Raw genomic sequence first — 23,317 nt, 5'->3', positions numbered from 1 at the left:
ATATTATCTGCAGGTCGCATGTCCACATGATACGATGTAAGACAGTAAACCCTGCAACATTTACTACAGAGCCCTGCACAGTACAAGAATGGAAGAGCATGACTGTGCCACATATGAAGGGGAAGGAGATGACATTCCTAAAGCAAGAGAAAATGCACTAGAGGAGGGAGAAATATACTTTGTGGATGGGTCAGTTTCAATATGCCCAGAAACAGGTGAAAAACATGTCAGGGCTACAGTACTACAGTTGGATGTCAGCGAATATGAAATACTTGTACAAAGACGTTTACCAATGCACTACTCCACCCAAGCAGCAGAGCTAATTGCCCTGATAGAAGCCCTACACGCAGCAAAAGGATGCACAGTAACAATATATTCAGACTCAGCATATGTAACCACCACAGTACATGCTGGTCTATCAAGTTGGAGGAGAAGGGGATTCAGCAGAGCAGATGGGTCCCCGGTACAACATGCAGAATTATTTGACTGATTGATTACAGCGCTAGCAGAGACCTCAGTAGTAGCAAGCCAAGCACACACAAATAACAATAACGAAATATCACTTGGGAACGCAGTGGCGGACGCTGCAGCCAAACAAACAGCATATTTCCAGAACAAATGACAGAATGTATCTTGAAAGAGAAAGCACAAGAACAAACAGAGGAAGGATACAATGCCTTGCCGATAGCACAAATAATTGAAATACAAAAAAAACAAGAACAAGAGTTATTGACAAAAAGAGGGTGCACCCAATCACCTAATGATCTCCTATGGAGACAAGATAGCATAGGGAAAGTAGTAATGCCTGTAGAATTATGGATGATACATTTTCAACAATTGCATTTCCCTGCCCACACCTCTAAACAACACATTGCTGCGGACATCCAGGAAGATTGATTTGTACCAAACCTCCAGGAATATCTCACTAAAATAACTATTGAACATACTACCTGCAAAATATTTAATTCAGGGATGACACTGAGAACAATATGTGGCAAATTGCTGCATCCAGTGGGACCATTTTGTAAGCTGCACATTGATTATGCAGACATGGGAGAAAGATGTAACGGAGCAAGATACTTGATCGTGGTGCTCTGCCCTTTTTCAGGCTGGGTGGAAGCAGGCCCAGGTGCCCACCCAGACGCGAAATGAGCAACAAAGTTCCTGGTGAGGGAAGTGTTCCCGCATTGGGGAATATGCGATGTCATAAGATCCGACAACGGAACACATTTTGTAAACAATATTTTCAAAGTAGTGACAGGATTATTAGGAATGAAACACAAAATGTGCTCGATTTATCACCCCCAAGCTAAGGGGCGGGGAGGGGGGAAATCAACAGCCTTCTTAAAAGCAGAGTGTCAAAATTGTGTCACACATTGAAAAGCAATTGGGTCTATTGCCTGCCTTTGGCTCTCTTCCAGCTGTGCACACAGCCCAGTAAGGACCACTACCTGTCCCCCCCATGAAATTGTGATGGGTAGGAGAAAGCAAACTCCACTGTCACCAGTGAGACGAATGTCAGATGCACAATGAACAGCAACAGTTCTAGGGAAAGAATTCAAAGAATACCTCACTCAATTAACAAGGGCAGTGCGATGCATTGACAAACAAATAGCGCCGCCTTTCATAAGAGAAAACGAAACAGATATAACAACTTCAGCTCCAGATGGCCCCAGAAAACCACTCTTGCCCGGTGAACTAGTGTATGTTCGCAGTTTTGTATGGCATGGAACTCACCAAGGTTACATGGGCCGTATGAAGTGATCTACTGTACTCCTTTAGCAGTGAAGGTAAAAGGGCTTAAATATTGGGTGCACCTGTCGGATGTAAGGAAGGCCCACGACAGGGTAGCAGCAGAAACATTACAGGAAAATGAAAGGGATGTGGCAATGCAGTAAATAGCAACGTTTTGAACGTACCAAACAGCCTTGTAAGAAGTAATATTAAAAGTATGTAAATAAAAAAGAGTAGAGGACGTAAATTGAAAATACAATGTAATGTGAAAAATGTGTACATTCTTTTTTAGTGTGCTTCTTTCCATTTTTATTTATTTTCTGTCGGTTCATTAATCCCCAACCCCGTTTTCTTTGTTTGTTTTTGTTTCAGCAGGTGATACAATGGTGGAAACGATGCTTTTAACTAATGGAATACCTCAGATAGATAGTAATAGGGGTAGAATAAGTGCAACAAGGGACTACAGGTATGAATGTGGACTCTGTTCTGAAGCAATAACGTTTAGTATTGTGATGCTATGATTAATGATCTTATGGGGAGAGCCTTTTATTATGAGAGATAAAAACCAAGCGCGGGAGGGGGAACACAAATTCAAGAAGGGGGTCACCTGTTATAGGACGGAATAAAGCTAATGTGGAATAATACAATGCTCCCACATGCTGCTAAAAATACAACCGAAAGAACCTCAGAAACAAAGTAATGTGTTTAATGACAGTGTGAATGTATTTTATGAAGATGATGCCCTAGAACAACCAGTCACGTTATCACAGCCTACCTCTAAAACCGAACAGTGTAACTACCTCATGGCTGGCCCAAATGTATAATATGTTCCATACAGCTAAGCCTCATGACCCGTTAAATACTCCTTACTGGCAACAAACAACTGGCCCTAGTGGACTGGTAAAATCGAAATGTTTCCCCTTATACCGTCCCGTGCTGTTCAATGCACGAAAAACATTGTGTACCTCAAACAAATTGTGCAGAAGGTCTTTAGGTTGTAAAAACACCCGGAAACAAAGTAGTAGAAACAAAAGGCAAATGAGGCAATATAAATATGATGCATACAATGGGTTGGGTCTGGATAAAATGGAAGACATTCGCCATCCAGGACAATCGAATAAACGGTACTCCGACATGAGTGCCACAGGGCGACAAGCAACAAACGATAGTTGTTACGTCTGCTCCCTGATACCTCATGCATCAGGGACGCCTAAGGTTTTAGTACCTCAAGAAACTCCCATTGTGGAAGCGCAATGTCCATTTCATCTTGCACTATGTAGGATAAAGGGCACTTTTCAGGCACTGTAACGCTCACCTGATTCCCGTAGAGGCGCCGGTCTTGACTGGGCGTATACCGTATCTTCAAAGGTGATGTGTAACACACGGCTGGCTCTTTGGGCTGGACCTCTGTGCACTGTATGTCTGACTCGAAGGGTAAGATGTCTGCAGATAGAAAATATGGGATTAAGGAACTGGGTTATTGAATGTCTCTCTCTTCTTCCCTTTCTCTTCTCCTGTAGAACCCCAAAGGTTAACGCTCTCACCTTAGGTAAGTGAACGCCGTGCTCTCCATCTGCCTCGGGGCAGGGTGCTGTAACCAGTTTCTTCACTGGATAAGGGGAGCAGGCCTCTTGACTTCAGAGGACTGCTGTCCGTCGTTTACTGCACGAACGGTAAGTTTCGAGTAATTCTAATGTCTTTAAAGTCTTTAGTAATGATGTTTCTTGTTTTGCAGGGTTCCGGCGATGGCGGATGACGGGCTGAAGTGAGTTGAAGATGGAGCCCGTGTGATGAATAGAAGCGCCTGGAAGCACGTAAGTAAGCGCTTGTTGCCTCCTTCACGATGCGCTCTAACTGTCTTTTTATTTTGCAGGTACAAGTTCGGAGCGGCTGCAGGGTGCCGGAATACCCACTGGGTTAGATGTGGAAAGGAGTAATGGCACGTGAGTATTAAAGTTCCCCAATGTCTTTAAACGCACCTTGTTTTGTCTTTCAGATGCGGGATGCAGCGCCGAAGGCCTCCGGAGCGTGCGAAGAGTTGGTAAGCTTTTGTCTTTCAGATGCCGGAATGCAGTGTGAAGACCTCCGGAGCGCACGAAGAGTAGGTAAGCCTTTGTCTTTCAGATGCCGGAATGCAGCGCGAGGCGTTGGTGACAGCCGATGGACCAGGTAAGTGAAGAGCTGTCACTGAAGACCGTAATGCTAACCTGTTCTTTCTTGTCTTTATAGGTGTTGCTGAAGACTGGATTCAGGATGGTAAGCCTTTTTCCTTAGGCCCAGGATCAGATGCAGAAGACACGATGAGCCGGGTGTGGTTTAAATAGCCTCCTGTAGTGCTTAGGTGTCTCCTTCCACAGCCACGCCTAGGTAAGAAAAGAGTTCCTGCTTTCCAGAAGAGTTCCAGTGTTCTGAATCTAGGGAGTGGCTCCTGCCCCACCCAACAGGAAAAGTAGTTCCAAACAGAAGAGGATCAGAGGCTCAACTGGCAGGCAAGGCAAGTAAGCAGCATGGTCTGCTGCAGGTAAGTCCACCCAAGCATTATGAGCCCGGCGCTTCCAGCGCTGGGACTGGGCATATTTATGAGCCTGGTGCCACTGGCGCCAGGACTGGGTCCAAAAGGTCCCAATTGGGACTGGCTGGCACTCGGAACCTGGGTTATGGATCTGCTTCCAAGGGAGTTGGGAAAACCCTGACCTTTTGGAAGCAGAGATCATGACAGGCACACACAATACGCATGAAGCTCCTCCCTCCCAATTTGAGTTGGTAAAAAAGGAATGCCACCTGCAAAATGTTTCAAATAACATTTTCTGGCAATAGAAGGAACAAAATTGGCAGAACCTATATGTCGGCAGTCAACATTCATGTGCAAGGCAGAAGGCCTACGTGGCTTGTCCAACAACAGACTGAAATTGATAAATCACACGTGTGAACAAATCTGGACTGAGCATGTTTCCAAACTAACTTGGGTTACCGCCCTGGAGAAGCCAATGCAGATAAACCATGAAAACAAATATGAACTTTGCTTCCATACAGAAGGATATGTACCCATAGGTTCAAATACATATTGCAAAGGAACTGCAGCTCTAATGGATCAATACTGGGTGTGTGGCAAACAGGCATACCTACACCTCCCGCCTGCATGGAATGGTGACTGTGCTCTGGCAATCCTACACTCTGCACTGCTGGTGGTCCCTGAAAAACATATAGTAGGGGACAGGCGGAACACAAACTATCACAAGTACCCCACCAGGAAAATGAAATATCACCTGTTGTGAACGTGCTGATAGAAAATAAGTTACAAGAAGAAGTATCACGAAAAAAGAGCATCCAACTACATCTCTAAAGACTCCTCTGATCTCCTGGATCTCCTGGCGCAGATTCCCTCAGAGTACAAACTGTTCAATTCAGCGGAGACCTTCTTTGCATCACTGATCCCCAGTATCCAGGCCCGCGCAAATGCCAAATGGCTTCAAATCATGCACTGGGAACTGATACAGCTGGCAAATGACACTGAAGAAGGGTTCAACATCATCAAGGTGGAGTTAAGAGTACTGAGTCTAATGACAATGCAGAACGGGTATGTGCTCAACCTGCTCACAGCCATGGAAGGAGGTGTTTGCCGGGAGCGTATCTTGCACGTCCTTCGTCTAACGCTGAAAATGGGACTTTCTCACATATCAAGCCAGTGCATGAAGTAGGAGTACGGATGAAAAAAGAAGGTGGTGTGCAACCGACATCATGGTTCACCTATGTATTTCAGTGGGTTCTTGGCTTTGGACTGAGACGAAGATGCTGAGCCCCATCATCGTTTTCCTCTTGCTGATCTTTTGTGTGCCCCAGCTAGAGATCCGATGTTTTGCCAAAACAATGCCAAATAGTGCAATGATAATGATGGTGATGATTGGCAGCCAGAAAGGCGACAGAGGATCTCCCAGCATTAAGGATGCACAAGTACAAACTGGGGTGAGTAATGAGCCTAAATTTCGCATGCCGGCTATATACATAACTGGGGACAACCTTTATCATACAACCACGAAAGAGCCATAAGATCTGGAAAATCACAGGGAGGTGTGGGTGGATTTAGAAGGGGATGGAGATTGTATATACATGTCCTGTACCCCTGAATAATCTGCTCGACATGGGGAAAGTTTAAGAAATGTCTGCAGAGCTTGGATACCAATAAAGGGTTCCCCAGTTTGGGATGAAGCAGTAAGAGTGGCAGAGGAACGCAGAAGGGATGGAACTTACATTAGAAGTAAAGAAATGGAGGAAGGTTTGGGGAGAGGCGGTATAAATTGCCCCCTGCACCATTCCCACACCAGGTAAATGTTGGGTGAACTAAGGGGGGGCGGGAGACATTTCCACCCCTCCTGTACTTATTAGTATCTCCCATTTTGGATCGAAGTGCATAAACGCCATGTCAAGGCTTGTAGTCAGTACTCCATTTTGTGTCTTTCTAAACACCATCTTTTTCTAGGCCCTCTGCCGAAATGTCCACTCTCCCTCTCCCAGCGCTGCGCACGGCCAGCCCCCGCCACCTTCTCTGCCAGCTCAGCGCGACTTCTGTTCTCACAGAAATGCAGCCATTCATTGTTGCTTTTAGCAAGTATCGAGTACTGACAAAATGCGCTCATCCTAAAACATGAGACCAAGGCCTGCTCCAGCACCCCATCCATCTCCGCTGACCGACTCATGCCCTCTCCACCCCCTCCATGCCAAGCCACGTTCCATTGACCCCATGCCTCCTATTCTCTTTGAATGCATCTGGTCACCAGACCCTTCCCCTGGACCACCTTCAAATCATCCACCATATATCTAATCCAGAGGGGTCATATATTCTCGTAACACTAACATCTATCCACAATATGTTTGAAAACGTGAGGCCCCAGAGACCACAAATAAGAGATCGCCCCTTCTGATAAGGCACCTGAAGAAACAACCTCTAACCTATGCTCCCATAAAGGACAAAGGTTAGAATGTACCTATTTCACACCAACAGCCTTTTTCATGTGATAGTTTATACCAGTCATTATTTCTTCTATGCCAAGTTCTGTTAGTTTAGACAGACAGCTCTATATCATCTCTGTGATCTTCGCCCGAGCTCCACCCTGCAAGATTGAGCCAACCTGACCACATGTACTGTGACTCATGAAGAGAAAGCAACCAATGGTGCCCAGGCATCCCCTATGGAGCTGGGAGTAGTATATGTGCCTAGCCAATCGTGTGTTAGACCGTCCCATATGTATAATGTCATCTATGATGATTGGTGCCCTTTTAATGTGCTGCCCATGTATCTGTTGGGAGAGCGCCCCCGGCAGCAGAGTTCTTTGCTTGCATTTATTTTACTTATATAAATGTTGGTTCCACTGCAATTACTCTCCTGGTCTCATTCCCTAGCGCGGTGTGTACTTTATTCTGTCTATTGGGACACGTGCATGCCAAGGCGCCAGTCTTCACATGTATGTTCCATTGTTGTATTCTCGACAGACACCAGTTAACATTTTGGGAAGGGAATTGATGCCAAAACTTAACATGACGATTTATTTTACTGACAAAGGTATCGAGTGTTCCACTCCTGGAATACACTACATGAATGTGGGTGAATTTATATTGGCATTCACACGGCAAGTCGCTCTGCAAGGCATTCCAGTAGAGCCAGAGGTCTTCCTTTATGGGGTGAGCATTCTATTAACATGGCTACCTGGCTTATTAGGGAAGACCATGAGAATACCTGACAAATGTTTGTTCAGACCACAGATACCCATGGATGAAGAGTGGGGACAGACTATCCCTATAGAATTAGAAGCAGCCATAGTACGAAGGGAAATGGCGATGCTTGAAAGAACAGATGATGAGGTAAGTCCATGGAGAACAGTATTAGCTATTGAAGAAGGGTATAGGCTGACTGACACTGACATTACTGATGATGACATGTTTTGAGATGACCCCACAGAAGATGAAGTGGTGTACTTAATGAGCATTACATTTTGAATAAAAATAGATTTTAAAAAGGAAACTCCCACAGCGAATGGTGATAGTACGGCAGCGTCCAACATTTTTTGACTATGGGCCTCATCATGAGTTCGGCGGTAATGCGGCGGATTTCCCGTCGAACGTAAATAGCGCTAACGCCAAGCCCCCGGCGGATAATCCGCCAAATCACGCGTTTTCGTGCACGCGCACCGGGACATGTCTTTAGCGCAAATAGCGCGCAACGGGTAGAACCCTTAAATCCGGCGCACCCTGCACTACTGCCATATCGCACTAATAACGCGTGCCATGAGCGCGTGGGAAACGCGTCACCGTCGGAACGGAAAACAAAGCGGCGGCCATCTTGAAAATCACAATCCGTCGGATATCACAGACCCTGGAAGCCATCCATCCCATCTAACACCAAAACATGTCACAGGAGTGCACTAGTGGAAAGACTGCACTGGACAGGGTGAGAAAGCCCAAATTCAGCGACCAGGAGCTGGCTGTACTGGTGGAGGAGGCCGAGACACATCATGAGGAGCTGCAGCAGCGCAAAACCAGTGGCCAGCGCAGAGCACAGATTGCACAGATTTGGTGCAACATCAGCCAAATGGTCACTGCTGTCATCAGCCAAAGGGTCACTGCTGTGGGGCGCGTGCCCCGGGATGGGGAGGATTGCCGCAAGCGCCTCAATGACCTGCATGTGCGAGTCCACGGCATCCTCTCACAGCACAGGAGTGTAAGCAGGGGCACTGGAGGAGGGCCACCACCACCCCCACCCGAACTCACACCTTGGGAGGAGAAGATGAGTGCCCTGATTGACATTGGCACCATCGAGGGAATTGGTGGAGCGGAGGCAGGCACTGACATTGATCCAACTGCAGGTGAGTCCAACCCCCGAATGCATGCAACTGAAAGTACCACACATGCAGACCCTAAGTGAATGAATGTGAAGAAATGTGTGTGAGGAACTGCAGACACCCATGAATGAGCCCTACATCCATTGAACCGTGGTGTTGCCTAGACGACCCTGCACGTGCAGTGCATCAATGTATTCTGCGGAGTGTGCAGGACTACACCCCCAAGACCCTGAGCGCAGTGCGCCAAAAACACGCATGCAATCTTGTCACACAAACATTCCCATGCAGTGTACCACCACAGTCACTCACACCAAGCACCACATGGCGACTGAACAAAATGCAAGATGAATGCATGATTGATACTGTCTTCAATCGCACTTGTAAGAATGAACTGCATTACACTAATGTAGGTAGCCTTGAACCCAAACCACACCCTATGTACCCCACAGGCACACGACAAACCCAACGGGATGAAGATGATGGGGAGGAGGCCACACCATCACAGCACCCACGGCAGCGAGCCTCCACCAGCACCACCACCCCACAAAGAGGCCACACGGAAGGGAGCCGACGCAGGCCACCCCCCACTTCACCACAACACAGCCCTACCAGACCGCAGCAGCACCCACATGCCCGCAGTGAGTCCACGGCCAGCTCGCCCCAAGCCACCAGGCACAGCCCCGATGCAGAGGGATTGACCTGTGGATTGGAGCCCGACGTGGGAGTGACACCTCCACGTGCGCATCATGCAAGAGGACTGCATTCACCCGGAAGCAGTGACGCAGAAGGGATGGTCACACCACAGGGAACCCCAAGGCCAGGCACAAAGCAAGCACAAAGCCCACATGTGCGTCGTTTCCGCACACCACAGCCAGACGAGGACACGCCATCATATGGCAGCCCTGAAGACCGGCACTCAGAGCCTGGCAGCCCAATCCAAGCCGGTGCCATGTCCCCATGCAACCCCCCCCCAACAGCGCACAAGTGGCAGGCTGGCACCTGCCACACCAGGGGTGCCCTTCATCACATGGGCAGCAGTGATGGGCCGACTGGACGTGATTGAGGCTAAACAGGCAAAAGTAGAATCAATGGCCAAGGTGCACAGCCGGCACATCAAGGCTATCAGTGCATCCATCCGCCATGGATGCAAGTACATAGCGCGTGACAATGCGCGCACACGCAGAGTTGTAGAGCAATGTACCGCTGCCCTGACAGGGTTTGGAAAAAGGGTGAGGGAGTTGTGCGAGGCAGTGTCAGCACCTGCTGAGCAAACAAGGGAGGGAAACAACCTCATCCGACAGCACATGCAGGCAACCGGGTCAGTCCCTTAACCTCAACCACACCCACGGAGGGATCCCTTGAGCCATCTCCTAGGTGCTGGTCTATTCGCCACCTGAGGTCACACACACCAGAGGGGCCCGGACAAGGAAAGCACCCACGACCATCCTAGTGGTACAAGGCATTGTTGTGGGTGCCCTGGTAAGAAATATACACCTACCTGCAATGTTGTGGGGAGTTCACTGGGGGAGGGGGGATTGTGTGCTGGGTGTTCACTGGGGGAGGGGGGATTGTGTGCTGGGTGTTCACTGGGGGAAGGGGGGATTGTGTGCTGGGTGTTCACTGGGGGGAGGGGGGATTGTGTGCTGGGTGTTCACTGGGGGGAGGGGGGATTGTGTGCTGGGTGTTCACTGGGGGTAGGGGGGATTGTGTGCTTGGTGTTCACTGGGGGAGGGGGGATTGTGTGCTGGGTGTTCACCGGGGGGAGGGGGGTTTGTTGCACTGAATAAATCACGTTTCAAAAATCACAAAGCATGGACAGTAGTGATTGTGAAAAAGTGCTACTTAATGTTGAAGTGACATTTGTTAAATTTACTCATCACCCGTGTTAGAAAAATACATCAATCAATCCCTGTCTGGCCAACCTCACCTCTCTCAGCCCAACCCTTTGTGCACGTGCAACACCTTCAGGCACGTCATCACCCTCACTCCCATCCTCAGGTGGCTGCACATGAGCATTAGGGGGCAGTGGCACATTTCTGTGACAGCAGATGTTGTGCAGCATGGCACATGTCAGTACAATTTTGCCAACTTTTTCTGGTGCATACATCAATGCCCCTCCCATGCGGTCGAGGCACCGGAAGCGTGCCTTCAGCAGTCCAAATGCCCTCTCCACGCAGATCCGTGTACGAGCATGGGCAAGGTTGTATGCCCGCTCCGCTGCCGTGTGTGGATGACGCACAGGGGTCATGAACCAGTGTACTGGGGATAGCCAGAATCACCTGCAGGGGAGAGAAAGCCGGTATGGGGACAAGCTAAGTTCACTGGGTGTACAGAGCTCAGTCATCTGTCATTTTGCCATACTTGTCATTAGGTCAACAACATTGTGGAGTGTGCTGTGCTACGAGCAGAATTAAATCAATGAGGTACTCTCAACTTGGTACGCCTCTGTTTCAGAATGCAACTGTACTCATTCACTTGTCACTGGGTAAGGGGGCCCTTCCATCTACTTCTGCATGAGAGAAGTGGCTGCCTCATGTGTCATTGCCATTCCCTTTGGCTGCAGTTGCATTTGCTGGTTGTCACTATTCTGTACTGTTCACCATGCATTTCCTTGGCCATTCTGGGGACAGGGTTTGTGGGATGTACATTGCCATTACTCGGTCTGCTTATGTGTGGTGCATTTGGCGCATTGTGTGTTACATTTGCATGACTGTCGGATGGGCAGGGTGGGATGTCTGTACTGTGTCAGTGTTGGGAGCCATAGTGCTACTCACACAGGAGGCTTTATGGTGGTAGGCCTTCCACATGTCACTGTGCTGCCACATGTCTTTTACATCCCGAATGGGTGTGTTCTGCTGTGTTGGACATGTCCAAGGTTTCTCGTGCAAGGTGCTTGAATGGGAATGCTGCAGTAATGGTGCTGCCTATTGAGATTCATGGATTTCATTGTGTGTGACCATCCCCATCAGTTGTAGATTAACATGCATTATGATATACATTTCTACTCACCCAGCAGCCATGTGTTTTGCCCTCGGTGGCTTTCCATGTACGTTGGCAGGGTACTGTTGCGCAGGACCATGGCGTCGTGGGTGGATCCTGGGTAGCGGGCACATCAGTGGCTGAAGGTGAGGTCAGGCCCACATGTCATCTGCACATTAAGGGAATGGTATCGTTTCCGGTTTCTGTAGGCTGCCTCATGTGCCTGGGGTGGTACGAGTGCTACATGTGTGCAGTCCAGGGCTGCTATTACATTCGGGACTTGGGCAATGGCATGGAATTGACCCTTCAGCTGGTTCACCTGTGCCTGTGTGGCTGGCAATGCGATGTGCTCATTCACATAATTCAACAGTGCATCCAGCACCTGTCCCAGCATGGCACTGAATGTGGACTGGGCCATTCCATGCATCATGGCAACGGTGTGTTGGTAGCTGCCAGTCCCAAGGAATTGTAGCACAGACACAAGCTTCACTAGCGGATGTACTGCTGTGCTGATGGCTATGTGGCTGCCGATGTCAGCCTGGATTGTGTCCAGCAACTGAGTGATGGTTGCCCTGTCCAGCTCATATTCAGTCATCAACTGGCCATCAGTCAGGGTCCAGGGTGCTGGCCTGACCCTGGGGATGGCTGGCCGCCTTGCTGGTGCTGCTCTCCTCCTCCTTCTCCTCATCCCCACCACCCACTGCGTTCCCAGGGCCCTGGCCTGGTTGGCTGGCCCCTGTAGCTCCAGGCGCCGCAGGTAGAAGTCCACATCAAGGCTCCTGGCTCCAAATGGCAGCATGGTGTTGGGGAGGGTGTGCTGTGCATGGGTGGGTCCTTTGTAGGCCTCTGAATTGCATTGGCTTCACCTGGGCCCTTATTGCTGTCTCCTCCCTGCTCCTACTGGTGTAATGGTGTTGGGGAGGGTGTGTTGTGCATTGGTGGGTCCTTTGTAGGCCTCTGAATTGCATTGTTTCACCTGGGCCCTTATTGCTATGGCCTGTGTTCTTTTACCTCCAGCAAAAAAGGGTATTTTCGGCGGATTATCCACCGCTTTTCTGGCGCTAATTGCGCCTACGCCGGACTCGTGATTACAAATGTTTTAGCGCGAATGGTTACTGGCGCTTTTACAGTCGACGCTTGTAAAGCCGGCTTTAAATGCGCCGGCGGTATTTGGACTTGTGATCCGACGGACCCCTAAAATCGGCACTGATAGCGTTACCGACGATTTTAAGGGTTACCGCCCAACTCGTGATGAGGCCCTAAGACTTGGAGAAGGTGCCAAGCGTCCTATGGACTACAGGCTCTTATGACGTTGGTCTCTTAAGAGGTAGGAGTAGTCACAAAGTTGAAACCAGCAGCAATTCTACTTCGACCAAGACAGTACCCCATGTCTCGAGAGGCTGATGAGGGTATTTTTAAGACTATTTCAGCACTGATGGAACAAGGTATTCTGGTATCGTCAGAATCATTGTGTAATACCATGGTGTACCCTGTGAAAGAAATCAAAGGGATGGTCGTGGTGATCATACAAGACATGAGACCGATTAACCAGATTGCAGATGCAGAGTTTCCTTTAGTTTCTAATACGACGACAATACCATGCAGTATCCCAGTAGAAGCATGATTTATCACGGTGACCGATTTGAAAAATGCATTTTTCTCAATCCCGTTGCACAAGGACTCACAAGACTTGACTACACTTAGGTTCCGCCAGTCTCGTCTGAAACACACTAGGCTGCCCCAAGGGTACTGTGAGTCTCCATCGATCTTTAACAGAGTCCTTCAGATGGACTTCAGTAATATTGATTTGAAAAGTGCTGTGATACAGTACATAGATGACATTTTAATCTGTAGCACGACAGAAGATGAATGCAGACAAGACTTGATTCAGTTGGTGACTATCGTAGCAGACAAGGGATACAAGGTAGACAAGAATAAATTGCAGTACTGCCAAGAAGAGGTGTTATACATAGGACAACTGATCTCACATGAGGGAAAGGTGACACCTGAAAGGGCTGAGGCGATTATAAAAACTGCAAAACCGCACACGGTACAACAGATGCAACAATTTTTGGGACTATGTAATTATGTAAGAGCCTGGGTGTTTGACTATAGTTCGTACGCAAGACCTCTTTTGCAGCTTTGAAAAAGGCACAGGTAGACAAAGTCACATTAGAATGGATTGAGGAGTTGAAGAAAGCAATTTGTACAGCTCCTGTTTTAGGAATTCCCAATTAGGCTGAGGTGTTTTTCTTATTTTCGCACACGAATAGGACAGTTATGACAGCCGTGCTTACAGAGAGGACCAAATTGGGGAACAAACCCCAAGCGTATTACAGTGTGATTCTAGACCCAGTTATGAAGGGACACTTTCCTTGCGAACAGTCATTGGCAACAGCCGCGTTCGCAATTAATAAGTCTACAAGTATTGTGATGGGGTGCTCTATGACGCTTTTTGTGGAACATGCACCGTTTGCCATTTTAGAGAAACCAGGGGTACATTGACATCCCAGAGAGCTTTGGCATACGAAGTGATCATTTCGAACCCATCGATTAAAATTGTCAGATGTAAAATAGTGAATCCTGCCATGTTTATAGCTGAGCCAGTGACAGAAAGTGACAAAGTGTATGATTGTGCAAATGATATAGAATTCTATGATGATATACCACGTGTGAAAGAAAACACATTGTCAGGAGGGGAAATCCTCTTTATCGATGGTTCTTTGAAAATTGATCAAATCAGTGGAGAAAGGCATTCTGGCGCAGTGTAGTGAGGCACAGAGCAAACAGCGAGTTGGATTGTTCTAGCAAGTGCAAGACTACCGTCACACTTTTCCGTGCAAGCGGCAGAATCGGTAGCGCTTATTGTCGTGCTTGCGAAAGAAGAAGGGCAGTAAGTGACAGTGTACAGTGACTCCGCCTATGTGACATCAACCGTACATGCAGGGCTAGCAAGTTGGAAAAGGAGGGGCTACCTCCAAGCGGACGGCACTCCAGTACAGCACGCATCCTTATTGGACAGGCTTATTAAGGCACTACAGCTCCAAGTAGCCATAGCAGTCATTAAATTCGCCACCCATACTAAGCGTTCCGACTTCATTTAATGCGCGAATGAAGACACAGAAGTCAAGAGGGTTGCATATTCACCAGATATTTCAAGTTTTGGTACTCCAAATGTCAACGAGAAACTAGTCACGATTATGGTAGTGAAAGAAGGATTTAATCATTTGCCAAGAACCCAATTAATGTAAATACAAGGCAGTGCACCACAGGAAGAGCAGGACTTGTTGAAGCGAAGGGGGTGTTCTTTATCCCCCACTGAAGCATTATTGTGACAGGATAGCACTGAAAAGCCGGCGATGCCAGTAGCATTGCTAAAGGTAGCACTTGAGCAGCTGCACTACCCTGTGCATGTAACTAGGGAGTCTTACTGCAACTATTGCAGAAGATTGGTTTACTCCAAACCTGTTAGAACATGTTGCATTTTATGTAGTAAACTGCATCGTATGTCAAAAGATTACCGCCGGGCATACACTGTGAATGATTAGAGGAGTTATTCCTCGACCGAATGGTCCGTTTCAGCATTAACATATTGAGTATGTTGATATGCTGCAAATGTGTAGTGGATACAGGTATCTGATAGTGTTGGTGTGTCCCTTCTCCAGGTGGACCAAAGCAGGTCCATCCACACACCCTGATGCCACTTGCTTAGTGAAGTTTCTAGCACGTAAAGTCTTTCATAGATGCAGAGTGTGTGAGGTGCTGAGATCCGATAATGGTCCACATTTTGTTAATGAAGTATTTGAACAAATAGCATTATTATTGAATGTTAAGCACAAGTATTCTTCTGCTTATCACCTGCAAGTGAACAATATATGCGAGAGACTCACCGGCCTCCTTAAAGAAAGGACTCCCAAGCTCAGGCTTATGTTGAAAAAGGGATGGCTATATTGCCTGCCCTTAGCTTTATATGGCCTAAGGAATCAGCCTGGTTCGGACCACCACCTCACACCCCATGAACTAGTGACAGGACGGTGAATGAGAACGCCTTGAACTCCTCCATCGTGGTGTAGAAGTGATGCCCAGAGTATAGCAGAAATCTTAGGAAATTAGTTGTGTGTATTTGACATGTATGACCGCTAGTACCTCTCTCAATTCATATCAACTCAAGCGCCAGGGGGTCGGTCTCAGAACACAGATGAAAACCAGCCAGCAACAGGATCAAGTGAACTTCTATCAGTACTGAGACTATTTGCTGTTGATGCCATGCTAATAAGAAACTTTAGTAGGACGTGGCACGAGCCGAGATTTATTGGGCCCTTTGTTGTTGAAAACATTACTCCTTCAGCAGTAAAGGTCCAAGGCAGATGAGCATGGATACATCTAAACGATGTAAAGCTACACACGGGTGAGACCGCAGCACCCCGTAGCCATCGATCCAGAAGCAAGACAAGAAGAAGAATTTCAGCATGTGCAGACTCTATCGATGACAAAGAGGAAGGACGAGAAGGCTACAAATTTCGACTGTGGCTCCCCTTGGACACTCCTTATAGATATTATAGCAGGCGTGCAACTCTTCTGATTGGGCCACAGGAATCGTTAAAAATGTACTTTAGAGAAATGCTGATATATCACGATTATGCCTAAACTTCATCAGTTGGTTAAGAATTGGAAACGTAAACAGTACCCCAATTTGTTTCTTACTGAATATTTGTTTGGCTGAATTTATGGTTCTCCCAGAAAGTGATGTGCATCGTCTTGTGCCTACTGTTTTTGGGTTTATTCTTCTAGCTTATCCAGCTCTTGTCAGAAGAGACGTGGACATCCACACTTTTAAATGGGATCCTAAGAATGGTCCTATAATTAGAAGGCTGGGTATAGCAATAGTAGAGGAATTTCTGCAGCTACCAAATTCATTACAGTTGCCGGAGTAAAGTGTTTTCCTTCCTTAAATTGCAGTAAAAATGAGAAATGTTGTAGTTAACACGATTTCACAGAATGAGCAAGCTCAAGAAGTTCCAGAGTGGCATGAGTGGTGGGGATTAATGTGCTGGTTTGTGATATACATGTGCACAATTATAATTTGTGTTTTTCTGTTTCTTGTGATTCGCCTTTTCTGTCTCATTGATCCAAATAAGGCAGGAATCCATTTGATACTCCCCACTCCGGGACCTATTGTTGATTTGCCCATTACAAATGAGCCAAGACCCTTTGTGTTCTAGCCACACCATAAGGCTGCATTAGAATGGTTTCCATGGGCTGTTAACATTTTGAGAGGGAGTTAGAGGAGAAGTGCAGAAGACAACAATGATGGGATCAACACATATTTAAACAATTCAGTACATGTGGGTAATAACATGTGGTATCAACACATGAGAAGGGTAGGCGAGAGAACATCTAAGGAGAGTTGCTATGTGTGTTCCCTGATACCGTATGCCATGGGAACTTCCAAGATATTCATAGCTACAGAAGTACCAGCGCACAGAGCTTATTGGCTGACGCATCTCACACTCTGCCAGACAAGAGAACAGTTCCAAGGGAGAACAGCATCCCTAGTTTGGATAACTAAAGAGATATCTCAAAGAGAAGATAATTATGTGCAAGATTTAAAGTCGAGAGAGAAGTTAGAAACAAGGCATCGGGTAATCAGATATGAACAGCCTGGAACAAATAGAGCAGGTATCAGGATGGAAGAAAACAAGATGCTAAATTGTCAAGGCAAGAATAAAGAAGAAATACGGAAACGCTGGGAAAGAGGTCAATTACAAATCAAAAGGAACAGTGCTGTCTCCAGAAGGATGCGCTGATGGCCTGGTTGAGTGTAAATCAGCATTATCTGGATATTATGAACCAATTATAGACACTCCAGAGAACGAATGCAAGAATTATTGGTCAAAGATTACAAAATTGTTGACAAGGGTCGACGACAAAGGAGAGCCATTACACATACTACGTCTAAAGTGCGCATCCTTGTGTTTCAGAAATAAAGGTACGAGGAGGATTTAGAAAAAACCTTAAAACTGCCCTCTTTAACTAACCACTCTCTACTCTCTCCCTTTCTTACCTCCCCACCAACCCATTTGCTCCACAAACGTTTCCTCACAAAAATTGTACAATAAGTATGCCTGTATATTTTTGTTGTATAACTAAGCTCTAATCACTCACTGTAGCAAGCGCCACAATGCCTTTGGGCTGTTGCGCTCTACAAATCTGAATAAATAAATTGGAGAGAATCACCAGTGTGGCTGAATTTTTGATGTACCAGGTATGAAGGAAGGAACAGTAGTTGTAATGTATCATTATTAAGCTTGTGGGTCCAGAGACTACATGAAGCTGCCCAAGGGCTGGATGTACTCTATAATGCTTAAATATTCAACAGGGCACCTGGTTAATGCCTTGCTCTGCCCAGGTGGGTACACTTATGTAGAAAAACACAAATGAGCAAGGTCATGGGAATCTGACTGCTGAAATAGAGGAACTGAGTCCTGAATTTGTCACAAGATGACTTGGTGAACACAGAATTGCAACAAAGTCTGTATACTGCAGTTGAGATTTAATTTGTGTGCAGTGAGTGTCAAGATACACTTGAATTTATAGAGCATAGGATATTCAACATTAAAACATACACAATCTAGTACTGGAGTTAAACAAATCAAATGACAAATATTTGAAATACCAAATTCTTTTGCTTCTATATTCTCTATAGGTTCCTTGGGAAGGAAACTAGAGAACTTAGTGAGGTAATAGTCAGGTAAACAACACAATTGTGTGGAAACAATCTAGAGTTGAACAACAACATAAACAACAAGTCAACACGACAGTGTTTCGGCCATTTTAAAGATAGGCTTGGTGAGCTCTGGTTGTGTAGGCCTTCATCAGGACGAAATATTCTGATTAGTGAAGTATCCTATGTGGTCTGTTGGGGTAAACAGACAGAGAATATGTCAGGAGTCAGTGTAGTCTACACAGTCTAGCAGTAGAATTGTAACTATATACATATAGAAAACAAAGGGATTACGGTGCTTACCGGATCCGAAGAGCACAGTGGCTTAAGGCATCTTAATGTCTATGTACAATGAGGTGGGTAGGAGATTCATCTTCTGAGAGGCAGCCATTCCTGTCAATTAAGATCGTGGAATAGTCAGTAGGGCTGTGATTAGCCATATATTAAAAAAGCAGGTGATAGAGGCAACGTGTCTTAACTGTAGGGAGCCTCTTGATTCAAATTCTAGTAGAAGGCAACGTAATTGTTACGGTCGGCGTTGCGGGAGAGACCAATGTGGAAAGGTCACTGTGGATACAACAATAAAAAAGAAGGGGACTGAGTGGATAGCCAGGTGTTGGTATCAACGGAGTCCAGAATAGTGAATATTAAGGTGGTTTTAAGTGGTCTTAGCCCGTGTTGGAATTCCGGACTCTATTCATGTATAAATGTAAGTATACATGCCCTGGTGGAGGAGGACAAAAGTAATGTGTAGGGCGCTATAACGTGATAATGCTGTCCATATGAGGAGCAATTGGTGGCACCATCCATTACAGTGTGTGATTCAAAATTGCGGTCAATCACTGCATGCTGGGTGGTATGGACCGCTAATGTCAAAAGCTGGTCATGGTGACCGCGAGGTGTGAGGCGGGTGACCTGCGCGGGGTGTGCCATTGAATGAGGCTCGCGGATATAGTATTAAAACAACATATGGCCGTGAGGTGCTCGGCAGGTGACCTCCGAGTAGTGAGGCGTCCCGCGGTTCAAAGAGACTCGCCGAGAGCGTAATAAAAATACAGACGGCGGGTGACCTGCATGCCCGGAGCGGAATGCAGAGCCGGATCTTACCTCCTAGTGGGAGCTAATTCTCGGAGGGACTGCTGCGATGGAAATGCCGGCGATCCCTGAACTGTCTCCTACGCGGCTTACAGTGTGTGCCGTTGCCATGGAGACCGACATGTTTATATAGCGGGCAGCCATTTTGGAAGGCTCAAAATTATAGGTAGTCCCTGCAATCGCCAGCTGTAGGTGCGGTGGACACAGGCTGGCTGCGACATTTAATTTAGCGATACACACAAGATAATGTGTATTTGGCCAAAAATTAAGACAAAAATTAAGATGATACGAAATGTCTTATTAGGTCATGATGTTAACAAGTTGAGGCGTGTGGATTAGATTATCGGGTGCATGGGCGAAGTCCGTACACCGTAGGGCATGCACTGAAGAGCATAGGGCTTTAGCACACCCACTGCAGTAACGCAAGTGTGGGTGTGCATCCGGTGCAGGTTGATGCTTGCATAGTTCGGTGTGCGCACATTGGTTGCAGTAGGCCAGTGTCGAGATCCAAATGTGGGTAGTTTGGCAGTGACACAATACTTCGGGAATGGAAATGGGGACGGCCATAGTGAAAGTGCACAGGGGTGCAGGAGAGAGTGCTTTCTTTCTACATTATCGTAACTGGTGCAATTTGTTGCTGCATAGTTCCAGGACGGTGTGTAGTTTGGGTAGGAATGCTGGTGGTAGTGATGTGTATGTGGATAGTCGAAGTTGGTGACATGGTGAAATGGATGGTGCCATTATGTAGCAGTGAGAGTGTTGAAGGCCTAGACTGTTGGGTGCATGGCCAAAGGCCCTAGGCCATGCACTCAAGAGGCGAGGACTTTAGGACACACGGCAGTAATGCATTTTGGATTCTGCAGCCGTTAAACGGTGGTGACCTGTAAAGAATGGGTGTGGAGCACAATACAGACGCAATAGAACAGGAGCAGTGAGCTGCCATGCGTGCATGTTTTATTTCGCAGGCAAGGACACTGTTGCAAGATGGTAACGTTTTTGATGTGTACTTGGCGATGGTGAGGTGAAAAGTTGTGCAGTGTGGGCACTGGGTGATGGATTTACATACTGTCAGTATGGAAGAGGATATGGTAGAAATGCACCTTAAATGTGCTTGGTTACTATGCTGTGTGCTGATTTATTGAAGTAGGGCCAATGTTGTGAAAATGTTGTGGGTAGGTTGGTAGTGACACAATACTTGGGTGTGGGTAGGGGTGGTGGAGGCTTTGGTATGTTAGTGGATTCTCCCGATAGCGACCTGTTTTTGTGAATTGGTGCAATGCAGAGGTTCAGTATGTGATTGGTGGACGCGTGTGCAGGTTGGGTAGGAGTGCTGGTGGTAGTGGTGTGTATGTGATTTGGCATAGTTGGTGATATGGTCACATGTATGGAGGCATTACGTTGCAGGGCCTGTCTTCAAGGCGTAGCCTATTGGGTGCATGGCCGTAGGCCATAGGCTATGCACTGAAGAGCGTAGGACTTGAGGAAACCGACACCACTAATGCAATTTTGACTGTGTATCTGGTAGAGGGTGGTGACCTGTAAAGAATGGTTGTAGAGTAGATTTCAGACACCATATAGCAGCAGATGTGAGCTGGCAGGTGCGTATGTTTGGTTCCGCAGGTGAGGTCGCTGGTAGAACATGGTTAAGTTTCAGGATGTGTGATTGGAGATGGTGCAATAAAAAGTCACACAGTGTGGGCATTGGGTGCTGTGTGTGCATACTGGCAGTATGACAGAGGGTATGGTTGAAGTGTAGCTTGTATGCGTTCTTTACTATACTGCGTGCAGATTTGTTGAAGTAGGGCTAATGTTGTGAAAATGTTGTGGTTAGGTACGTAGTGAAACAATACTTTGTGAATGGCAGTGGGTAGGGGTGATGGAGGCTGTGGTATGTTTGTGGATGCTGCTAATTGCGACCTGTTTTCATGAATGGGTGTTTTGAGTGTGAGGGAGTTGTGTTGGAGTGCCTCTGCGTGTGTTACATTTCTGCACAATGTTAGCTGCCGACATGGTTGCATGCATGGATTCATATTTTTGTGCTGGGTGTGGGCAACGGTGGACTGTTCTGTGCATGGCGAAAGGTGTGCTGGGTTTGCCGCAGGATCATTGTGGATGCTGAAATAGGACAACCTGTAGGAAAAGGTTGTGGTGGAGGGGCTTTGGAAGCAAAGGGAACGTGCTCTTAGAGTGTTTAACAGGAAATATGGAGTTGTGCACAGAAATGATAGTATGCAATGCCGAGGTTCAGTATGTGGTTGGTGCAGACGTTTTTGAAATGTTATACTTGCCAATAGGTGCCACTAAGGGAATGTTGGAAAATTTGAGTGCAAAGGGAAGAAGTATTGTGTCTGCTTTACTGGGGCGTGCCCCTAACTGTAGCTGGAAATGCGCACTTGCCACATCATGGCCTTCTGCGCATGGAGCCTTCGCAAATGGAACTGTGGGGATTCTCCAATGAGGTTTCGAGGGTGTGGTTCACAGGAAGGGGCGGTGAAATATTTACCCAAAGTTCGATGCAGCAAGGTTGGCAGAGATTGACAGATGGTGAGTGCTTATAGTCGGTGATACCTTTGTGCACGATCTGCACAGGTATGCTGTGGAAAGAGGATTCGATACTGACTTTCAGTTGGGAGTGCAGGCTTTTTGGGCACAGTTTATGAGTGGGGTTTCGGATGCATGGATCTCTTTTCCAAATGTGTAGCCTCTGTTGGTACTGTAGATATTGTGGATGCAGATATTTCCTACTGCAAAGGTGATTTTCTCATCAATGACACCAAGAGGACAATGGGAGCATGCCAGTGTAATTTGTCCACAGCTAGAAGTCGGGAGATGTTGGATAAACAGAAGCATGTGCAACTTTATGTGCAGTGCTGGGATGTTCTGCATCGACTATGAAAGGATTAATAATCAGCAAGATTTACAGTGGATTCAAGGAAATGGCATTTTCTTTTAACTCCATTGGCAATGGAGTTGCATTTGCCACTCTGCACGAAGCGTTACAGAGAATTCTGTAGAAATGAAAGATATGCGTTCATCTTCCGTCAAGAAAAATGTCAGGAGGAGAAGCAAACAGAGTGAGCAAAAGAAAGAAAAACAAGAAAAAACAATGTATGAATGCATGTACATACAGAACAAAAACACGACAAAAAGAAAAAAATTATATATAAGTGTTTCTAGAGACAATCCTAAAGAGACAATTCCCACTCCGGTATCACATTCCCTTGTGCCCCCCAAAAACCCCCTCAATCCCCTCCCCCTCCAGATTCTAGCATGGTAATGCCATGGATTCCACAGGACTTTGAGGATTAGATGTTGCACATCCGGGTCTTTTTAGGATGGCAGCTATGGCATTGGCTCTGTGGAGGCTAAGCCATTGGGAAATCTGGTTGTGGTGTGTGCTTAAACACTGACAGAAGGTCTGTTTGTACAGATAAATGTAGGAGGCTATGGTGAAAGTGTGCAAGGTAAGGGGTATGCATCCTGTTTGTATGCATACCTGCACGCACTTGCTTAACGTTGCTAATATACATTGTCTGCTGCTTTGTGGGATCACTTTTCCGACATTTGTAGTACATGCATTACAGTGGGAAGACCATATTGTGAAGTGTGCAAGGTACGTGGCAGGCATGTTGTTATGAATGCAGTGTGTGCATCATATATGATATGATGGGCTATGGTATTTTCTGCCATTTGTATCACGCCTACATAGAAGTGTACGGGGGAACGGGAGGTGGAATGGAGGCCACACAGAGACATGATTCCTCATGGCAAGCTGACATTGAGAGTGTGCAAGTGAATGGGAAGGGGGAGGGCAAAGTGCAGTACATGGGAACAATAAAAAATAGAATACCATGCAACTACGGCCGGTGCTGGCAAGTGCAAGGATAAGTGTAGACATGAAGTGGTGGCTGGACTGTTAGGGTTATAGAAAACAGTCCCCAAGTGCGGGGGT

General features: G+C 46.8%; 1 protein-coding gene across 3 annotated transcripts in view; it reads right to left on the bottom strand.

The window, feature by feature from the left end:
* Positions 1-23,317, bottom strand: part of CHCHD6 (coiled-coil-helix-coiled-coil-helix domain containing 6) — a 3,402,742-nt gene that overhangs the window by 2,034,080 nt on the left and 1,345,345 nt on the right. The gene's annotated exons all lie outside the window — the stretch shown is intronic.

This window comes from Ambystoma mexicanum, chromosome 2p (genome assembly GCF_040938575.1).
Source record: "Ambystoma mexicanum isolate Mex_15411 chromosome 2p, UKY_AmexF1_1, whole genome shotgun sequence".
In the NCBI taxonomy this organism is placed as follows: Eukaryota; Metazoa; Chordata; class Amphibia; order Caudata; family Ambystomatidae; genus Ambystoma; species Ambystoma mexicanum.
This window is presented reverse-complemented; position numbering and strand designations above follow the sequence as displayed.